At 38.3% G+C, this 20,830-nt stretch overlaps 1 protein-coding gene across 8 annotated transcripts in view; it reads right to left on the bottom strand.

Moving 5' to 3' along the window:
• LOC101416425 (zinc finger protein 709-like) overlaps positions 1-20,830 on the bottom strand; it is a 158,331-nt gene that overhangs the window by 10,215 nt on the left and 127,286 nt on the right. For 2 of the 8 annotated variants that reach the window (XM_071209965.1, XM_071209967.1), the window contains one exon: positions 54-189. The exons of 5 other annotated variants lie outside the window; for them this stretch is intronic. The gene's annotated coding sequence lies outside the window, so the exon portion shown is untranslated. Of the gene's footprint in view, positions 1-53; positions 206-20,830 lie in introns of all 8 variants that reach the window. One more of the 8 variants, XM_071209964.1, reaches the window with a different exon arrangement.

Raw genomic sequence — 20,830 nt, 5'->3', positions numbered from 1 at the left:
TTAAGGAAAGCAGGTTCTCCTCTGTGTGCATTATGTATGAAAGTTGTACTGACCTTTTTCTCAGCAGCACAGAAGCCCCTGATGAAGCTCTAAGTTACAGTTTGTCATGCTTGGTATTTGGGTTTGGAATATGAAAGGCATAAGGAGGTGTTGCTGAGATTGGTTGCGTAGGCTTTGCTTTCTTGATATCTGTTTAGGCAAACAACTGAAATGAGAAAAAACTAGAATTCTAAGTTGAGAGAAAGAGCAACCCACTAGGTTGCATTATTAAGCATTGGATTGGTGACAATTTGGGTATGAAACTATGATAAAAAAAGGGAATTATCCATGTTTATAAGGAATTTAGCCTCAATATGCATTAGAAGGTGAACAGAAATGATGAGCACAAGGGGCCATAGAGTATAACACTGTTTGCAACTGGATCTGATCTGTAGAAGGTTAAACATATGGGATGCAATCCCTTATATTCAATGTTTTTTGGAGTTAGCACACAATGACAACCTTCACAGAGAATGTTTTGGACACAGTGTACTGTCAATTAGTCATGTCTTGGGTCCCCAACATAAAAAAGCCAAAAGTGGTGAGGGCTCACCACCCCAATCAGCTAAGGAGTAAATCAATCCTCTGAACTAGAGCAGTAGTTAAATAGCTGAACAAATGGGTGAAAAAATAAAAACCCTCACTGAATCTAACCTCACTGATGATGTTTTAGATACTATCATTATTTCAAATACCTTAAGATTTGAGGCTGCCAGGCTCCTATATCTCCTCTACCCCCAAATCAGGGGGATGGAAATTAATCTGAATTACCATTAGATCCCCCAGAAATGGCCTGCCCACCTCACACCTAAAATGGTGCAACCTTTAGGTACAGTGTCTCTATCTTGGGAAAGCAAATTCAGGAATAGTTCCCTCTTTGACAATACCTTCAGGAATAGATGAACATGAACAACCAATGGATTATCTACATATGCACACTCAGTTTTCAACATGGGACTTGTATAATTAGAAATGTTAGCAATATAAATCCAAGCTACAGAGAAGGTCCCAGAAAGATGGAAAAATCTCTTCAAATCTATGTTTGGAACCCAAACCCAAATTAGAAAGATATCCAGTCTTTACTGAATATAATTTTAAAAATTGAATTTATTGAAGTATATCACTCATAGAAAAAATACATGAATTATAATTGTATAGTAATAGTTGTGAACTTACAAAACAAACATATATAACATCATACAGGACTCTCATAACTCACCCAAACACCAATAACTTGCATCATTGTTAAACCTGTTTAACTAATGATTAAAGAGCACTGCCAAAATATTACTACTAACCAAAGTATTTTCCTCTAACCAATCCTATTATTATTTTTATATCACTTATATATGAACATACATGAACAATTAAGTATATAGTAAAAGTTGTGAACAAAGCAAACATGCATAACATCATACAGGGGTCCCATACATCAACCCTCCACCTTGCATGTCATGAGATGTTTGTTACAAATTATGAAAGATTATTGTCAAAATTGTACTATTTACCATAGTCCTTACCTTACATTTAGTGTGTTTTCCCCCAAACTACCCTACTATTATTTTTTATTTTTATTTTCTTATGAAATAAGTGAACTTATAAAACAAACATGGACAGGTAGAAAATTTCCAAACAACACAACTCCATCAACAAACTACACTGTGGTGGAATATTTGTTACAGATAAAATAACATCATCTGATTGTTACAATGTCCACAGTGTACATTTGGCTCACATTTTCCATACTGCCTCACTATCAACACAGTAAATCTTTGACATAGTTGCAAGAATATTATATTATTACTGGTAACCACAGCCAATAGGTCACTCCAGCTGTATTTTTCCCATGCTTCTCCACATTCACAACACCCTGCATTAATGATGTACATTTGCTCTAACTCACAAAGGACATTCTTGCTTCTGTACCACGAAGGACATAAACCTCTTGGTTTACTGTGCTGTTCAGTTCCTAGATTATTCTCTAGCATTCTGTCAACTGGCATTTACATCCCTAGGCTACCATTTTTAGCCACATCCCCATGTATAAACTAGTTCATCTCTATGTGTTACCATTCACTCTATATATTTCCACACTTTTACAGTAAAGCTAACTAAAAGTTCTACATACATTAAACATCAGCAGTTCATCTAAGTTCTCCTCTTATCTCCTTTAAGAATCCACCTACCACCAGGGCTTGAAGATATTTTCCTACAATTTCTTCTAGAAGTTTTATGGTTCTTGCTTTTATTTTTTAGGTGTTTAATCCATTTTGAATTAATTTTGGGGTAAGGTGTGAAATAGGCATCTCTTTTCCTTCTTTTGGCTATGGATATACAATTCTTTTAGGACCATTTGTTGAATGGACTGTTCTGCCCAAGCTGTGTGGATTTGACAGGCTAGTCAAAAACCACTTCAACATACTTGTGACCGTCTGTTTCTGAACCATAAATTTGGTTCCATTGGTCTTGTGACTGTCCACATACTGTTTTTACCACAAAAGCTAGGTAATATGATTTAAAGTCTGGAGATGAGGATTTGCTTTTCCTTTTTATGATGCCTCTGGCTACTCAGGACCCCTTACTCTTCAAAATAAATTTGATGATTGTATTTTCAATTTTTTTTTTAATGCTGGTGGAATTTTTATCAGGATTGCATAGAATCTGTATATCAATTTGAGTAGAACTGATATCTTAATATATTTAGTTTTTCAATCCATGAGCATGGAATAGTCTTCCAATTATTTAGGCACTTTTAAAATTTCTTTTAACATTGAGTTGCAGTTTTCTGAATACAAGTGCTTTACATCATTGGTTAAGCCTATTCCTGACTACTTGAGGTTTTTCTGTCATATTTTCCTTTCACCACTCTTGACAAATTTACTTTTATTGATATAATCTTCATTTCTAGACTCTCTTCCAGGCCTCTCTCTCCTGTCTTTTCTTTTCAGGCTCTAGCACACCCTTTAGTATTTTCTGAAAGTCTCACCTTTGCTTAGAAATTTTCTCAGATTTTGTTTATCTGTGAATATTCTAATCTCACCCTCATTTTTGAAAGATAGTCTTGCTGGACGTAAGATTCTTGGCTGGAAGATTTTCTCTTATAGTATCTTAAATATATCAGACCACTATCTTCTTGCCTCCATGGTTTCTGACAAGAAATCAGCACACATTCTTAGACAGAATGCCTTAAATATTATGTATTGCTTTGCTCTTGCTGATCCTAGAATTCTCTCTTTGTCTTTGGCATTTGACATTCTGATGAGTATGAGTATGTGTCTCAGAGTTGGCCTATTTGGATTTTTTGGATGGGAGTACATTTTGCTTCTTGGACATGGATATCTAGGTCCTTCAATAGGGTTGGGAAATTTCTACCATTATTTCTTCAAATATACCTTCTGCCACTTTTCAGTTCTTCTCCTTCTGGGACACCCATGACATGTATGTTTGCATGCCTTTTACTGTCCTTTAGTTCCCTGAGGCCTTGTTCAATTTTTTCCATTCTTTTCCTCATCTGCCCTTTTGTATGTTCAATTTCAGAGGCCATTTATTCAAGTTCACCAATCCTTTCTTCTGTTTCCTCAAATCTGCTATTATATGATTTTAATGGTTTTTAAAATTTCATTTATTGCACGTTTCATTCCCATAATCTATTTTTCTATGTATGCTTTCAAATTCTTCTTTGTCCTCATCCAGTGTCTTCTTAAAATCCTTAATCTCTTTAGCCTTCTCATTGAGTTTATTTAGGAGATTTGCTTGAACACCTATGATTTGTACTCTCAACTCCTTTATGTCATCTGGTGGCTTATTCTGTTCCTTTAACTGGGCCACAGGTTCCTGTTTCTTGGTATGGATCGTAATTTTTTTGTTGGTGTATTTGCATCTGGCGTACTAGAGTATTTATTCTGGGTGCAGTTTTTCTTGTTAGTTTAGGGCTTTCTGCCCTTTTTCCCTTTCTGGTTGTTCAGTAGGAGTTCAGTTTGGAATTGAGCTATTAAATGAGTTCAGTAAAGTGGCAAGACAGAGATCAATTTGGAAAAATCAATAATGTTTCTGAGCTTGAGGAAGAAAACATGGAAAAATTCTATTTGCAATAACAACAAAAGACTCAAACACGTACGAATCAATTTAACCAAAGAAGTACAGAAAAGTATTTTAAAAATGTTAAGAGAAATCAATGAAGACCTAAACAAATGGAAAGACTTTCTGTCTTCCAGAGTTGGAAGACAAAATATCAAGATATCAATCCTAAGTCTATTAGTCAGCCAGAGGGGGTGCTGATGCAAAATACCATAAACTGGTTGGTTTTTATAAAGAGTACTTATTTGGGATAGGCACTTACAGATACCAGGCCATAAAGCATAAGTTACTTCCCTCACCAGTTTATTTTCACATGTTGGAACAAGATGGCTGAGGTCAATGAGCATTCCTCCCTTCTGAGCTCTTTCTTCTCTCTGGGTTCAGGGTTCCTCTCTTTCCAGGGTGTGCTGTTTTTTCCTGTGTGCTTCCTTCCTGGGTCTGCAACTTAGGGCTGCAGCATTAAACTCCAACATCAAAAACCTCAACTCTGTCCTTTGCCATGTCTTTTATCTGGGAGTCCCCCCCACCAAGGAGTCAGGACTCAATGCCCTACTGACACAAGTGGTTTACTTGATTGCTTAATCAAGTAAATCTCTGAATCAAATATAATCTACTATATCCAGCAGAAAAGACCAGTTTACAAACATAATCCAATATTTCTTATTGGAATTCATCAATAATATCAAACTCTTACACACCACTCTCTAAATTTGAAGAAGACATTACAATATTTAAAACAAAACCTTAAATCAGTTACAATGCAAGTACCAAATCATATCAACATCAGTTTAAAGAAATACAGTTTTGGGGTGCAAAATTCTGTGTGCTACAGACCCCTGAAACTTACAAAACAATTCATCTACTTCTAATACACAAAAGGACAAAGGATAAAAATTTTCATTACAATAAGGAGAAATTGGGAGAGAAACATGGGTCACAGTTACTCTACAGATCTGTAGTCTTGCAGGGAATCCTATGTTTGATTTCATATTCTGAGAGTCAATCTTTTTTTTTTTTCCACAAGTTCTACTCAATTTATTCATTTTTTAAAAAAGATATTACATTAAAAAAATTATGAGGTCCCCATTCGCCCCCACCACCCCCACCCCACCACTCCCCCCCCAAAACACTCTCCACCATCATCATGTCACATCCATTGCATCTGGTGAGTACATCTCCGGGCATCGCTGCACCCCATGTCCCGTGTTCCACACCATAGCCCATACTTTCCCTTGTTCCATCCAGGGGGCCACAGGAGGACATACAACATCTGGCAATTGTCCCTGGGGCACCACCCAGGAAAACTCCAAGTCCCGAGATGCCTCATCTCTTCTCTTCCTCCCCTTCCCTGCACCCAGCAACCACCATGGCCACTTTTTCCACACCAATGCCACATTTTATTGATTATTAACCACAATAGTTCATGAATAGAATATCATTAAGTCCACTCTAATCCTTACTGTATTCCTCCTTCCTGTGGACCTTGGATTGGTTGTGTCCATTCCACATCTATGTCAAGAGGGGGCTTAGATTCCACATGGATGCTGGATTCAATCCTCCTGCTTTCAGTTGTAGGCACTCTAGGCTCCATGGTGTGGTGGTTGACATTCTTCAACTCCATGTTAGCTGAGTGGGGTAAGTCCAATAAATCAGAGTGTAGGAGCTGAAGTCTGTTGAGGTCAGGGCCTGGCTATCATATTGTCAGTCCAGAGATTCAAATCCCCTATATATATCTTAAACCCCAGCACCAACTACAATTCCAGTAAAGTAGCATGAAAGTCTTGTGAAAAGAGATCCCATCTGAGTCCAGCTCCATCATGCAGAAACACCAGCTCCAAAGAAGGGTCAACTGGCATGGCAGTGAACCCCATCTGCCATGGCCATAGAACATGTGGGTCTCTTTAGCCCTCAAAAGGACCAGTACTTGGGGTTGTATCTACTTTATCTGTCTCTGAGACTCTGCTCAGGTGTGCATAAGGACAATCCTTCTGACAGCCTCCAGACTCTTTTTTAGAGACTCATAGCCATATAAACTCATTTCTCCTTTCTATTTCCCCCTTAATTTAGGTGAAACAGCATTTTAAACTCCTGTTATTATATGTAGACAGGGATATTCTGCTGGTCTGCACTGAACCTTTAATTCAAGGTCATTTTCTAGTTGCATCATCAGCTGGTACTTGGTAGTGGTCCCTTGGTGCCAGGGAGGCTCACCCCGGGTGTCATGTCCCACGCTGGGGGGAATGCATTGCATTTACATGCTGAGTTTGGCTTCGAGACTGGCCACATTTGAGTAACATGAAGGCTGTCAGGAGGAAACTCCCAGGCACAGTGCTGCTCTAGGCCTTGTTCTTATTTTCTTATTTCAGGTGTATAGGCTCACAAGCATAGTCATTAGTAATCAGGGGCTCACTGTTGGACCGTAATCCCTTCCTGGTCCTTACCGTTGCACCTGGGGGACTGCCACTGCTTCCCTAGGGACCATGACAGAGCCCTCCCCCCCCCCCCCCGGCCACTAACCCAGTACCCCCCCAGCTGTTTTTAATTGTTTCTACTATGAGTATATCCAAACATTACCATGCACCCTGGACATATGCCCTGTATAACTCCCTGTCAACCATATATCGCCTGTCAATAACATCCCATACCAGTATTCCTCTGCTGCCATTGTTGAACCACTCTGTGATCCAAAACTTCCTGAAAAGCAAAGCCCAATATAATGTCAGGTTCCCTTACTAGTAAAATGGAAAATAGCGATAAGTTTAAAGTTAGATATAGAATACATATTGATTTGGAAAAATTCTACATCCTTTTTCTTTTCTTTTTTCCTAATTATTGAGCTTCTCTTCACAAGAGCCTTAGATCACATTAATTCATATATACAATATACAGTACTCCCATACATCCACCATAAAAACTTTTCCCTTCCACAGCGATAATCTTTTAACTTATTCATATCATATTTACTGAAACTGATGTACAGACACTGAGACAATAGCTTTCAAACAAGGTGACATCTGTGCTTACATTGTGGTCCACACTTTAGGATATACAGTTTTCTAAATTTTTAGTTATCTTATGTTTTACATTATGGTTTACATTATTAGTCTGTCATCCCCTATATGTTTTGGGTGTAATATTACATGTTTTATATCCATCCTTGTGCACTCTCACGAAACTCCTCTCTTACCCCCACATTTACCTTGGTTCCATCCATTCAACATCCATTTTCCCCTCCCCTTGGGACCCACAGCGACAGCCAATTTCCATTTCCCGAGGAGCCACGTCCAGAGATACTTGCAACAGTGTTCAGGGTCTGACTTGCTCAACTGCCCTAATGCCCTGGGAGCCACCCTTTCTCTTGAGAGATACAGTTCCCTCTTTTTTGATGGCATTAGTCCTCCCCAGGATGTGGGTCCACCCCAACTCTCACTACTTGGGTATCTACCTAATGGTACAACCCACCCTGGCAAAATGAGCATTCAGACATTCCCCAGGAGTCCATCCCACGTCAGACCATCCCCTCCGAGCATCCTAAACAGGTAACCCTCCTAATTATATTTTGATACGGTTTTCTCAGCATTTTACTCTCAACCAACACCTGACACTCTTCTATATTCGTATGTTGCCCCTCCCTCCCCCCAATTTTTTGGGCAATATTACCCATTCACCCATCCCCAGCACCCTCAAACCCGCAAAGCCCCACCCAAAGGCAACCCCTTGCCCCATTTTATCTCTTCTTTGTGCTCATACTTACCGCCAGCTCATCACAGATTCCACCCCTGCAGATATCAGCTCATATCCTTCCTCCACCCCCCGAATTCCAGTAAGCCTATCTTCCAGCCTCTAGCTCTCTGAGGCAGTTTGCTTATTTCATATCATTGAGGTCATGTAGTATTTGTCCTTCAATGCCTGGGTTGCTTCACTCAGCATAAGGTTCTCAAGATTGATCCATGTTATCACGTGTGTTTGTAGTGTATTTGTTCTTACAGCTGAGTAGTAATCCATTGTATGTATATACCACATTTTATTTTATTTTATTTTTATTTTACTTTTTTTATTCATTTTTTTAAATTTTTTTATTTTTTATTGACTTTGTAATAATATTACATTAAAAATATATATCTGAGGTCCGATCCAACCCCATCCCCCCACCCCCACTCTCCCCCCCTCAACAACATTCGTTCCCATCATCATGACACATCCATTGGATTTGGTAAGTACATCTTTGGGCACCTCTGCACCTCATATACATTGGTTCACATCATAGCCCATACTCTCCTCCATTCCATCCAGTGGGCCCTGTGAGGATTTACAATGTCCGGTGATTGCCTCTGAAGTACCATCCAGGGCAGCTCCATGTCCCAAAGACGCTTCCACCTCTCATCTCTTCCTGCCTTTCCTCATACCCTTCGTCCACTATGTCCACTTTTCCCATTCCAATGCCACCTCTTCTATGTGGACATTGGATTGGTTGTGTCCATTGCACCTCTATGTCAAGAGGAGGGTCAGATTCCACCTGGATGCTGGATGCAATCCTCCCATTTTCAGTTGTAATCACTCTAGGCTCCATGGTGTGGTGGTTGTCCTTCTTCAACTCCATCTTAGCTGAGTGTGGTAAGTCCAATAAATCAGATTGTAGGTGCTGGAGTCTGTTGAGGCTCAGGATCTGGCTATCACATTGTCAGTCCAGAGATTCAAATCCCCTAAATATATCTTAAACCCCAACATTAACTGCACCTCCAGCACATTGGCATGAAAGTCTTATGAAGGGAGATCCCATCTGAGTCCAGATTCATCACACATAAACACCATTTCCAAAGAGGGGCCATCTGCCCTGGTAGTTAACCCCATCGGCCATGACCATAACTCCCGTGGGTCTCTTTAGCCCTCAAAGGAACCAATATCTGGGGGTTGTATCTGCTTTATCTGTCTCTCTGACTCTGCTCAGTTGTGCATGAGGGCAAACCTTCTGCCAGCCTCCAGACTCTTTTTTAGAAACTCGTAGCCATATAAACTCATTTCTCCTTTCCATTTCCCCTTACTTTAGGTCAAACAGCATTTTAAAGTCATGTTATTTTATGTAGACATGGATATTCTGCTGATCCGCATTGAACCTTCCGTATAAGGTCATTTTCCAGTTGCATCATCAGTTGGTAGTTGATAGTGGTCCCTCGTTGCCAGAGAGGCTCATCCCCGGGTGTCATGTCCCATGCTGGGGGGAAGGCATTGCATTTACATGCTGAGTTTGGCTTCGAGACTGGCCACATTTGAGTAACATGAAGGCTGACAGGAGGAAATTCCCAGGCACAAAGTTGTTCTAGGCCTTGTTCTTATTTTAGGTTTATCAGCTCACAAGCATAGTCATTAGCATCAGGGGCTCACTGTTGAACCCTCACTCCCTCCCGGTCCCCGCCACTGTACCTGGGAGACTGTCGCTGCTCCCCTAGGGACCACGACAGAGCACCACTGGCCAGGAACCCAGTACCCCCTACTGTGGTTTTTAATTGTTGCCACTATGAGTATATCCAAACATTACCATGCACCCTGGACATATGTTCTGTACAGCTCCCTGTCAGCCATATATCACCTGTCATTGGTACCCCATACCAGTATCCCTCCATTGCCATTGTTGAAACACTCTGTGATCCAGAACTCCCCGAAATTTGAAGCCCAATATAATTTCATGGTCCCTTACTAGGGAATGGCATATAGCGATGAGCTTAAAGGATAGATAAAGAACTTGGATAAAGTTAGATAAAGAACTTAGATAAAGAATGTTGACTTGAAAAAATTCCACATCCTATCTTTTTCTTCCCCCCCCCCCAATTATTCAGCTTTTCTTCACAGGAGTCCTAGACCACAGCAATGTATATATATAATATACAGCACTCCCACACATCCACCAGAAAACCTTTTCCCTTCCACAGTGATACTCTTACGCCCTATTCATATCATATTTACTTAAAGTGATGTACAGAGTCTGAGACATTAGCTTTCTAACAAGGTGACATCTGTGCTTACATTGTGGTGCATACTTTAGGATACACAGTTCTTTACATTTTTAGTTATCCTATGTTTTACATTATGGTTTACATTATCAGTCTGCCATCTCCTATATGTTATAGTGTAATATTACATGTTTTATATCCATCCTTGTGTACTCTCAAGAAACTCCTCTCTTACCCCCCATTTACTTTGGTTCCACACATTTAACGTCCATTTTGCCTTCCACCTTGGTGTCCTCAGTGATAGCCAACCTCCGTTTCCTGAGGAGCCACTTCCAGAGATAGATGGAATAGTGTTCAGGTCCTAACTTACTCAACTGCCCCAATGCCCTGGGAGCCACCCTTTCTCTCGAGGGATACAGTTCCCTCTATTTGATGGCATTAGTCCTCCCCAGGATGTGGGTCCACCCCCACTCTCACTACTTGGGTTTCTACCCCATGGTGTCACCCACTCTGGCAGAATGAGCATTTAGACATTCCCCAGGAGCCCGTCCTGCATCAGACCCTCCCCTCCGAGCATTCTAAACAGGTAACCCTCTTTATTATATTTTGATATGATTTTCTCGGCATTTTACTCTCCACCAACACCTGACCCTCTCCTGGTTCGTATGCTACCCCTCCCTGCCCCCACTTTTGGGCAACGTTACCCATCCGTCCCTCCCCAGCCACCCTCAAACCCGCAAAGCCCCAAGCAAAGGCAACCCTTGCCCCCATTTTATCTCTTCTTTGTGTTCATACTTACCACCATCTCGTCTTAAATTCGACCCCTGCAGACATCGGCTCATATCCTTCCTCCACCCTCCGATTTCCTATAAGCCTATCGTTCAGTCTCTTGCTATCTAGGGCAGCTTGTTTATTTCATATCATTGGGTCATGTAGTATTTGTCCTTCAATGTCTGGGTTGCTTCACTCAACATAAGGTTCTCAAGATTCATCCATGTTATCACATGTGTTTGTAGTGTGTTTGTTCTTACAGCCGAGTAGTATTCCATTCTGTGTATATACCACATTTTATTGATCCACTCATCTGTTGATGGGCATTTGGGTTGATTCCAACTTTTGGCAATAGTGAACAATGCTGCTATGAACATTGGTGTACATATATCGGTTTGTGTTCTTGTTTTCAGTTCTGCTGGGTATATACCCAGCAGTGGTATTGCTGGGTCATATGGCAAATCTATGGCTAGTTTTTTGAGAAACCGCCATACTGTCCTCCAGAATGGTTGGATCCTTCTGCATTCCCACCAGCAGTGGATGAGTGTTCCCCTTCCTTCACATCCTCTCCAGCACTTGTATTCTTCTGTTTTTTTCATAGCTGCCAATCTTATGGGTGTAAGATGGTATCTCATTGTAGTTTTGATTTGCATTTCCCTGATAGCTAGAGATTTGGAACATTTTTTCATGTGCTTTCTTGCCATTTGTATTTCTTCTTCGGAGAAGTGTCTGTTTAAGTCTTTTTCCCATTTTTTAAATGGGTTGTTTATCTTTTTATTTTCAAGATATAGGAGTTCTTTATATATGCAAGTTATAAGTTTCTTTTCAGATATATGGTTGCCAAATATTTTCTCCCACTGTGTGGACTCCCTTTTTACTTTCTTGACAAACTCCTTTGAGGTGCAGAAGGCTTTAATTTTGAGGAAGTCCCATTTATCTATTAGTTCTTTTGCTGCTCGTGCTTTTGGTGAGATATTCATAAATCCATTTCCTATTACAAGGTCCTGTAGATGTTTCCCTACACTGCTTTCTAAGGTTTTTATGGTCTTGGCTCCTATATTTAGGTCTTTGATCCATCTTGAGTTGATCTTTGTATAGGGTGTGAGATGGTAATCCTCTTTCATTCTTCTACATATGGCTATCCAGTTCTCCAGACACCATTTGTTGAATAGGCCACTCTCTCCCAGTTGAGAGGGTTTGGTGGCTTTATCGAATATTATGTGGTTGTATATGTGAGGTTCTATATCAGAGCTTTCAATTCGATTCCATTGGTCTATGTGTCTCTCCTTATGCCAATACCATGCTGTTTTCACCACCGTAGCTTTATAGTATGTTTTGAAGTCAGGTAGTGTGATTCCTCCAATTTTGTTTTTCTTTTTCAGTATGTCTTTGGCTATTCGGGTTCTCTTTCCTTTCCAAATAAATTTCATAGTTAGTTTTTCTAGTTCCTTAAAGAAGGCTGCATTGATTTTTATTGGGATTGCATTGAATGTGTAGATCAGTTTTGGTAGGATAGACATCTTAATAATGTTCAGTCTTCCTATCCATGAACAAGGAATAGTCTTCCATTTATTTAGGTCTTCTTTGATTTCCTTGAACAATCTTGTATAGTTCTCGGTGTATAAGTTCTTTACCTCTTTAAATTTATTCCTAAGTATTTGATTTTTTTATTTACTATTGTGAATGGTATTTGTTTCTTGATTTCCTCCTGATCTTGCTCATTATTGGTGTACAGAAATGCTACTGATTTTTGCGCATTGATCTTATAACCTGCGACTTTACTAAACTCATTTATGAGTTCTAGAATCTTCGTTGTAGATCTCTCAGGGTTTTCTATGTATAGGATCATGTCATCTGCAAATAATGAAATTTTGACTTCTTCCTTTCCAATTTGAATGCCTTTTATTTCTGGTTCTTTCCTCAGTGCTCGAGCAAGTACTTCTAAGACCATGTTAAATAGTAGCGGAGACAGTGGGCATCCTTGTCTTGTTCCTGAGTTTAGAGGGAAGGAGTCTAGGATTTCTCCATTGTAAACAATATTGGCTTTAGGTTTTTCATATATACTCTTTATCATGTTCAAAAAATTCCCTTGTATTCCAACCTTTTGGAGTGTTTTTATCAAGAAAGGGTGCTGTATTTTGTCAAATGCTTTTTCTGCATCAATAGATATAATCATGTGATTTTTTTCCTTCAATCTGTTTATATGGTGTATTACGTTGATTGATTTTCTTATGTTGAACCATCCTTGCATACCTGGGATGAATCCCACTTGGTCGTGGTGTATAATACGTTTAATGTGTTGTTGAATACGATTAGCAAGTATTTTGTTAAGTATTTTTGCGTCTAGGTTCATTAGAGAAATTGGTCTGTAATTTTCCTTTCTTGTGATGTCTTTGTTTGGCTTTGGTACTAGGGTAATGTTGGCATCATAGAAGGAGTTGGGTAACGTTCTTTCTGTTTCGATGTTTTGGAATAGTTTCAGCAGGACTGGTGTCAGTTCTTTCCGGAATGTTTTGTAGAATTCACCTGTGAAGCCATCTGGCCCTGGGCTCTTCTTAGTTGGGAGATTTTTAATAACTGATTCTATCTCTCTGCTTGTGATTGGTTTGTTAAGATCATCAATTTCTTCTTTTGTCAATATGGGCTGTTTATGTGTTTCTAGGAATTTGTCCGTTTCCTCTAGATTGTCATTTTTGTTGGAATATAGTTTTTCAAAATATCCTCTTATGATAGTCTTTATTTCTGTGGGGTCAGTGGTGATATCGCCTTTCTCATTTCTTATTTTGTGTATTTGCATCTTCTCTCTTTTTTTCTTTGTTAGTGTTGCTAAAGGTTTGTCAATTTTGTTAATCTTCTCAAAAAACCAGCTCTTGGTCTTGTTTATCTGTTCAAGTGCTTTCTTATTTTCTATTTCATTTAGTTCCGCTCTTATCTTTGTTATTTCCTTCCTTCTTCTTCCTGTTGGGTTGCTTTGTTGTTGTTTTTCTAATTCCTTCAAATGTGCAGTTAGTTCTTCAATTTTTGCTCTTTCTTCTTTTTTGATATATGAATTTATGGCTATAAACTTCCCTCTCAGTACTGCTTTTGCTGCATCCCATAAATTTTGGTATGTTGTGTTATCATTATCATTTGTTTCAAGGTAGTCATTGATTTCTTTTGAGATTTCCTCTTTGACCCACTGCTTTTCTAAGAGTGTGCTGTTTAATTTCCAAATCGTGGTGTGAAATCTGGGCTTCTGTCCCTTGCAAATCTCCAGCTTGACTCCACTGTACCACATTTTATTAATCCACTCATCTGTTGATGGGCATTTGGGTTGATTCCAACTTTTGGCGATAGTGAACAATGCGGCTATGAACATTGGTGTACATATATTGGTTTGTGTCCTTGTTTTCAGTTCTGCTGGGTATATACCCAGCAGTGGTGAGAGTCATTCTTAAGATGGTTTCTTCTCCTTGGGGCCATATGAAAACCGACCCTTTCCACCATCTTGCTCAATGGCCATTTTCTTGGTTCCACCCTCATCAAGCACCTGGGTGTCAAGCAAACTAGAGACCTCTCCCTCCAAGACTGTTGGGATGATTACCACAACATATCCAATCTTTGGATGTCTTAACCTCACTAGCACAGTGATGTGAAAGCAACATTCCCCCTAAGCCTTTGCATACAGGCTCAACTCTCTCAGAGCAATGAGTTGACCACCTGATCTTCCCGAATGTTTGGGGAACAGGTCCTCCCCTCTCAGAACTGTGGGGTGCTGACCTTAACTGCCCTAATAATTGGGTAATGTGCTCCATCATCTCTATACCCTGGGGCAGCAAAACTCTTTCAGAACTTTAGACAGGAATATCCACCCACTTCAACTGGTGCAGCAAACTCTCTCTCTCTCTGTACACATTTGAGTTCCTCTATTGGCCCAAGATGAAGTCTTAATTCCAGATCTCAGCTTCCATGGTTTTCCTTTTAAAGCTGTTTCTCCTTCAATCTCTCCTTTCCACATCTTTTTTTATTACCGGCTGACAGTGCTTTTGTTCATAGAGCTCCATCAAAAACCTTGTTGGTTTAGCATGCAGGAAGAAGGGGACCAAGCCATCAGACAGTAAGACTTTTCACAAGCATTTCCTAGATAATGGCATCTTCAATCTTGGTTTACCAGTTCCAAGTTTAACTAAGTTCTCCAATGGGGCACTTCCATATGGGAGCTTGATTTCCAGAGACTTGAAATTTCCAGCATCAGTTTCTGGATTACTTTTTGCCTGATTGTTCAGTCTTCAGCATATATCTCTCATCAGCATTTTTGCTATAAGCTGAAAGCAGAAGCCAAGCTGTATTATCCAGGTTTACTTTGGAAAGTTCTTCAGCTAAATGGCCAGGCTCACCATTTTCAAATTCTGCCTTCTATAAAACACCAGGAGTTAATCTTGCTAAGTTCTATGTAACTTTAAAACACAGATCGCCTTTCCTCCATTTTCCAAGAATAGTTTCATCATTAACTTCTAAGGACTCATAAAAAAGTCACCTTAGCCTCCATCTCACAATTATTTCTTTCTTAGGCCTTATCAAAGATAACTTTAGACTCCATAATGGTGCTAAGAATTTAGGTCTTTTCCTTCATGCATCTCACAGTTTCTACAAAAAATATGGTTACCCTTCAGTAACTGCAAAAGCACTTCCCTACTCCCTGGTACCAAATTCTGTATTAGTCAGCCAAGGTGTGCTGATGCAATTGATTGTGTTTTATAAAGGGTATTTATGTGGGGTAGGAGCTTACAGATACTAGGCCATAAAGAAAATTATTCACTTCCCTTACCACTCTATTTTCATGTGTTGGAACAAGATGTCTACCGATGTCTGTGAGGGTTCAGGCTTCCTGGGTTCCTCCCTTTCAGTGTCTTCTCTATGGGTTCAGTGTTCCTCTCTTCCTATGGCGTGTTTCTGTTTCCTCTGTGTACTTACTTTCTGGGGTTCCAGCTTAAGGTTTCAGCATCAAACTCCTACATCAAAAACTCTCAACTCTGTCATTTGCCATGTCTCACTCAATGTTCTACTGGCATAAGAGGTTTACCTGATGAATCAAGTAAACCTCTGAATCAAATATAATCTAATATGCTCAGAGGAAAACATCTGTTTACAAACATAATCCAATATTTCTTTTTGGAATTTAACAATATCAAACTGCTACACTACCTAAATTGATTACAGATTCCATGCAATACCAATCAAATTTCCTATAGCCTACTATAAAGAAATATAAAAGGCAATTGCTGAATTTATTTGGTATGGAAAATGCACCCAAAGAGGCAAATGCATTCTAAAGAAGAAGAGCAATGTGGGAGGAATTTCAATGCCTGACCCAGAAACATATTAAAATACTAGTGTTCAAACAGCAATGGTATTGATATAAGGACACACTAATCAGTAGAATAGTATTGAAAGTCCAGAAATAAACCCTATCATCTATGCCCATCTAGATTTTGTCAAACCTACCAAATCTGTATTAACAGGACAGTTTTTCCAACAAATGGTTCTGTGTTAATTGGGTATCTATAACCAAAAAATGAATGAGGACTCTTACCTCACTCTCTTATACAAGAATCAACTCAAAATGGAGAAAGGACCTAAATATAAAAGCAAGGACCATAAAACTAGTAAAAGAAAATATAAGGGAACATCTTACATACCTGTGATAATGTGGTGATTTCTTGGACCACATATCAAAGCATAAGCAATAAAAGAAAAAATGGATAAATGAGAGTTCCTCAAAATTAAGCACTTTCGCATGTCAAAGGACTTTCTCAAAAGGATGAAAAAGCAGCTGGCTTAATGGTTGCAAATATTCCAAAATCACATGTCCAATAAGGGTTTAATATGTATGGTATATATGCTATATAATGGATATGTATATGTACATATCCATTATATATAATGCTACAACAATAATAAAAGATCAAACTACTCAAAGAAAAAATGGGCAAAAGTTCTATTAAGAAGTCAGTATAATGTAAATGCTGGAGAAGGTGTGGAGAGAGAGGAAAGTTTATTCACTGTTGGTGCGAATGTAGTATGGTACAGACACTGTGCAGGACTGCCTGGCAGTTCCTAAGGAAGTTAAATATAGACTTGCCATGGGGACCAGCAATATCACTACTAGGTATATACCAAGAAGAACTAAGAACAGTGACATGAGCAGATATCTGCAAACTGATGTTCAGAGCAGCATTACTCACAATAGCCAAAAGTTTGAAACAAATCAGGTGATGAATCCCTAAACAAATTGTGTTGTGTACACACAATGGAATACTATGCAGTGGTAAGAAGAAAAAAAAGAAGTCATAAAATATATGGCAACATGGATGAACCTGTAGAACATTATGTTGAGCAAGCCAAACACAAAAAGACAAATACTCTATGACCATACTATTATGAACTAGATTATGTGAAATATAAATATTTTAAGTGAAATAAGAATATAGGTAGAATTGCATATAGAAGACCATTTTTCTCTGAAGCTGAACAAATATACATTAATACTACAAAATGTTAATATCAGAGAAAAAGGAAACATTGTAGTGAATGGAGGAGACTAGTTGGAGTGCTGCATATTATATCATTTCATTTATGTACAGTGTAAGTATAGATCAGACTATTGAGATGAAATGAGATCAGTGGTTTTGTTGGGCTGGGGTAGGAATGTTAGGGTTATGTAGTCTTTCTTTTTGGAGTAGTGATATTGTTCTGAAATTTTTAAGGTGATGAATGTACAACATTGAGATTATGCTGAAGGTGAATGATTGAAGAATTTGTATAGATCATATGGTATATGAATATATCTCAATAAAATGCTTAATAAACAAATAAATAATTGTTCTTGAATATCCAGAAATAGCAGTTATGGACAGCAGGGAAACAGAGAGATTGAGAGGTGAGAAATTTTGTCTGTTTTTTTTGTCTATTATTATTGAAATAATGAAAATGCTCTAATAATGAAATGATGAATGCACAATTATGTGATTATACCAAATAACATTGATTGTACAATTTGGATGAATTGTATGCTTTATTCATATATATCAATAAAATTGATTTGTTAAATTTTTTTTAAAAATTAAAAATTTTTAAATGAGCAAAAGACTTGAATAGATATTTGTCCAAAGAAGAAATACAGGGAAGTGGATGTGGCTCAAGTGATAAGGCCTCTGCCTACCATGTGGGAGGGCCCAGGTTCAATCCCTGTGGCCTGCTAGTGAAAAAGAAGAGAAAGCATGCATACACAGTGATTCAGTGCCCACATTATGATCAAAGTGTGTGCATGGTGAGACAAGTGCCCATGCAGTGAGGCAAGTGCTCACATGGTGAGCTGAGAGCCTGCATGAATGCCCATGTGGTGAGCCAAGTGCCCACATAAGTTTCTGGGTGGTGAGCCAGTCCCCACATCATTAGCCAGTGCCTGCATGGTGAGCTGAGTAAATGCCACCTATCAGAAGAACACGAAGATTTTTCCTAAATTTTCTTCAAAGAGTTTTATAGTTGTCAGTTTTTTATTTAGGTCCTTGATCCATTTTGAGTTAATTTTTGTACAAGACATAAGGAAGGGTTTCTCTTTCTTTCTTTTGGATATGGATATCCAGTTCTCCCAGCACCATTAGTTGAAGAGACTGATCTGGCCCAGATGAATGTGAGTGGTAACCTTCCAAAAATCTCTTGACTGTATATGTGAGTTTTATTTCTGATTTCTCAATTGGTTTTCATTGGTTAAAGTGTCCATCTGCATGCCAGTATTACCACTGTAGATAAGTACAGGAAGTGAGAGTTCTCCAATTTAGATCTTTTAAAAGAAGTTTCTAGGTTTTTGTGACCCCTTACCATTCCAAATGTTCTTGATAATTGGCTTTCCTTTTCTGCAATAATGGCTATTGTGATTTTTATTGGGATTGCCTGGAATTTGTAAATCAGTTGGGGTAGAACTGACATCTTAATGATATTAAGACTTCCAATCCATGGACAGAATTTCCTTCTATTTATTTGTCTTCTTCATTTTCTTTTAGCAAAGTTTTGCAGTCTTCTCTATACAGATCCTTTATGCCCTTAGCTGAGTTTATTCATAAATATTTGATTCTTTTGTTCACTACTATAAATGGATTTTTTTTCTGATTTCTTCCTCAAACAGCTCATCAGTAGTGTATAGAAATGCTATTGATTTTTGCACATTAATCTTGTATCCTACCAGTTTGTTGAACTCATCTATTAGTTCTAGTAATTTTGTTGTGGATTTTTCAGGATTTTCTTTCTATAAGGTCATATCATCAGTGAATAGTGAAAGTTTTACTCCTTCCTTTCCTATTTGGGAGACTTTTATTCCTTTTATGTTGTCTAATGATTTAAACTAGAACTTCTAGCACAATATTGGATAACAGTGGTGACAGTGGGTATCCTTACCTTCTCCCTCATCTCAGTGGGAAAACTCTCAAACATTTACTATTGAGGCCAATTCTAGCTGCAGGTTTTTCATATATGCACTCTACTATATTGAGAAAACTTGCTTCTATTCCTATCTTTCAGATTATTTTTTATCAAGAAAGGATGCCGTATTTTGTCAAAAGCCTTTTCTACATCAATCAAGATCATGTAATTTAATTTACTAAAGTGGTTTATTACACGAACTGATTTTGTGTTGAATCACCCTTATATATCTGGCATAGAATCCACTTGATCATTTTGTATATTATTTTAGTGTACTGTTGGATAGTGTTTACAAGTATTTTGTTGAGGAATTTTGCATTTATATTTAGTAGGGATATTGGTCTGCAATTTTCTTTATTGATAGTATTTTATTTGGTTTTGGTATCAGGGTGATGTTGCCTTAATAGAATGAGTTTTCTAATGTTCTTTCTTTTTCAAAATTTTGAAAGAGCTTGAGCAAGACTGGTACTAGATCATCTTTGCTTGGTAGAATTCACCTGTGAAACTATCTGGTCCTCAGCTTTTCATTTTGGGGAGGTTTTTGAAGACTTTCTATCTCTTCACTGGTTTGAGACCTTGTATTTCTTCTAGGGTCACTGTACATTGTTCATACATTTTTAGGAATTTGTCCCTCCTGTCTATAATGTCTAGTTTTTTGGCAAATTTTTTTCATATTGTCCTCCTATGATTTCTCATTTCTGCTGGGGCACTGGTAATGTCCCCCCTCTCATTTCTCTCTCTCTCATTTCTGCTTTTATTTATTTTTATATTCTCTTTTTTTGTCAGTCTAGCTAATGATTTTTTTTATTTTGCTGATCTTCTCCTAGAACAATCTTTTGGTTTTATTGATTCTCTTTATTGTTTTGGTTTTTTTTTTTGTTCTTGATTTCATTTATTTCTTCTCTGATCTTTACTATTTCTTCCCTTAAAACTTGGTTTTGGATTACTTTGCTGATCTTTTCTAGTTCCTCGTGTGTGCACTTAGATCTTCCATTTTAATACTTTCTTCTTTGTATTAGTCAGCCCAAAGTGCTGCTGATGCAAAGTACCAGACATCTGGTGGCTTTTATAAAAGGTTTTTATTTGGGGTAGAATCTTGGAGTCACAAGGCCATAAAAAGTAAGTTAATTCCCTCACCAAAGTCTGTTACCATGTGTTAGAGCAAGAGGGCTGCCAGTTTCTGTGAGGGTTCAACTGCTCATTTTATTAATATATAATGACCTTCTTCATCCCTTATGGAGTTTTGCATTTAAAATATATTTTGTCTAATATTAGTATCTCTATCCAGCTCTTTTTTTTTTGGTTACCATTTGCATGGAATATCTTTTGTCACCTTTTCACTTCCAACCTTTGTGTGTCCTTCCATTTGATGTGAGTCTCTTGTAGACAGCATTTAGATGACTCATTTTTAACAATCTGTTTTATCAGTGTATGTCTTTCAATTTTGGAGTTCAAGCCTTTAACATTTAATATTAATATAAAGGCTTTACTAATTTTGTTCATTTTATCCTTTGGTTTTCTGTTTTATATCTTACTCT

This window comes from Dasypus novemcinctus, chromosome 19, assembly GCF_030445035.2.
Source record: "Dasypus novemcinctus isolate mDasNov1 chromosome 19, mDasNov1.1.hap2, whole genome shotgun sequence".
In the NCBI taxonomy this organism is placed as follows: Eukaryota; Metazoa; Chordata; class Mammalia; order Cingulata; family Dasypodidae; genus Dasypus; species Dasypus novemcinctus.
Note: the sequence above shows the minus strand (reverse complement) of the source record. Positions and strands in the feature narration are given on the sequence as shown.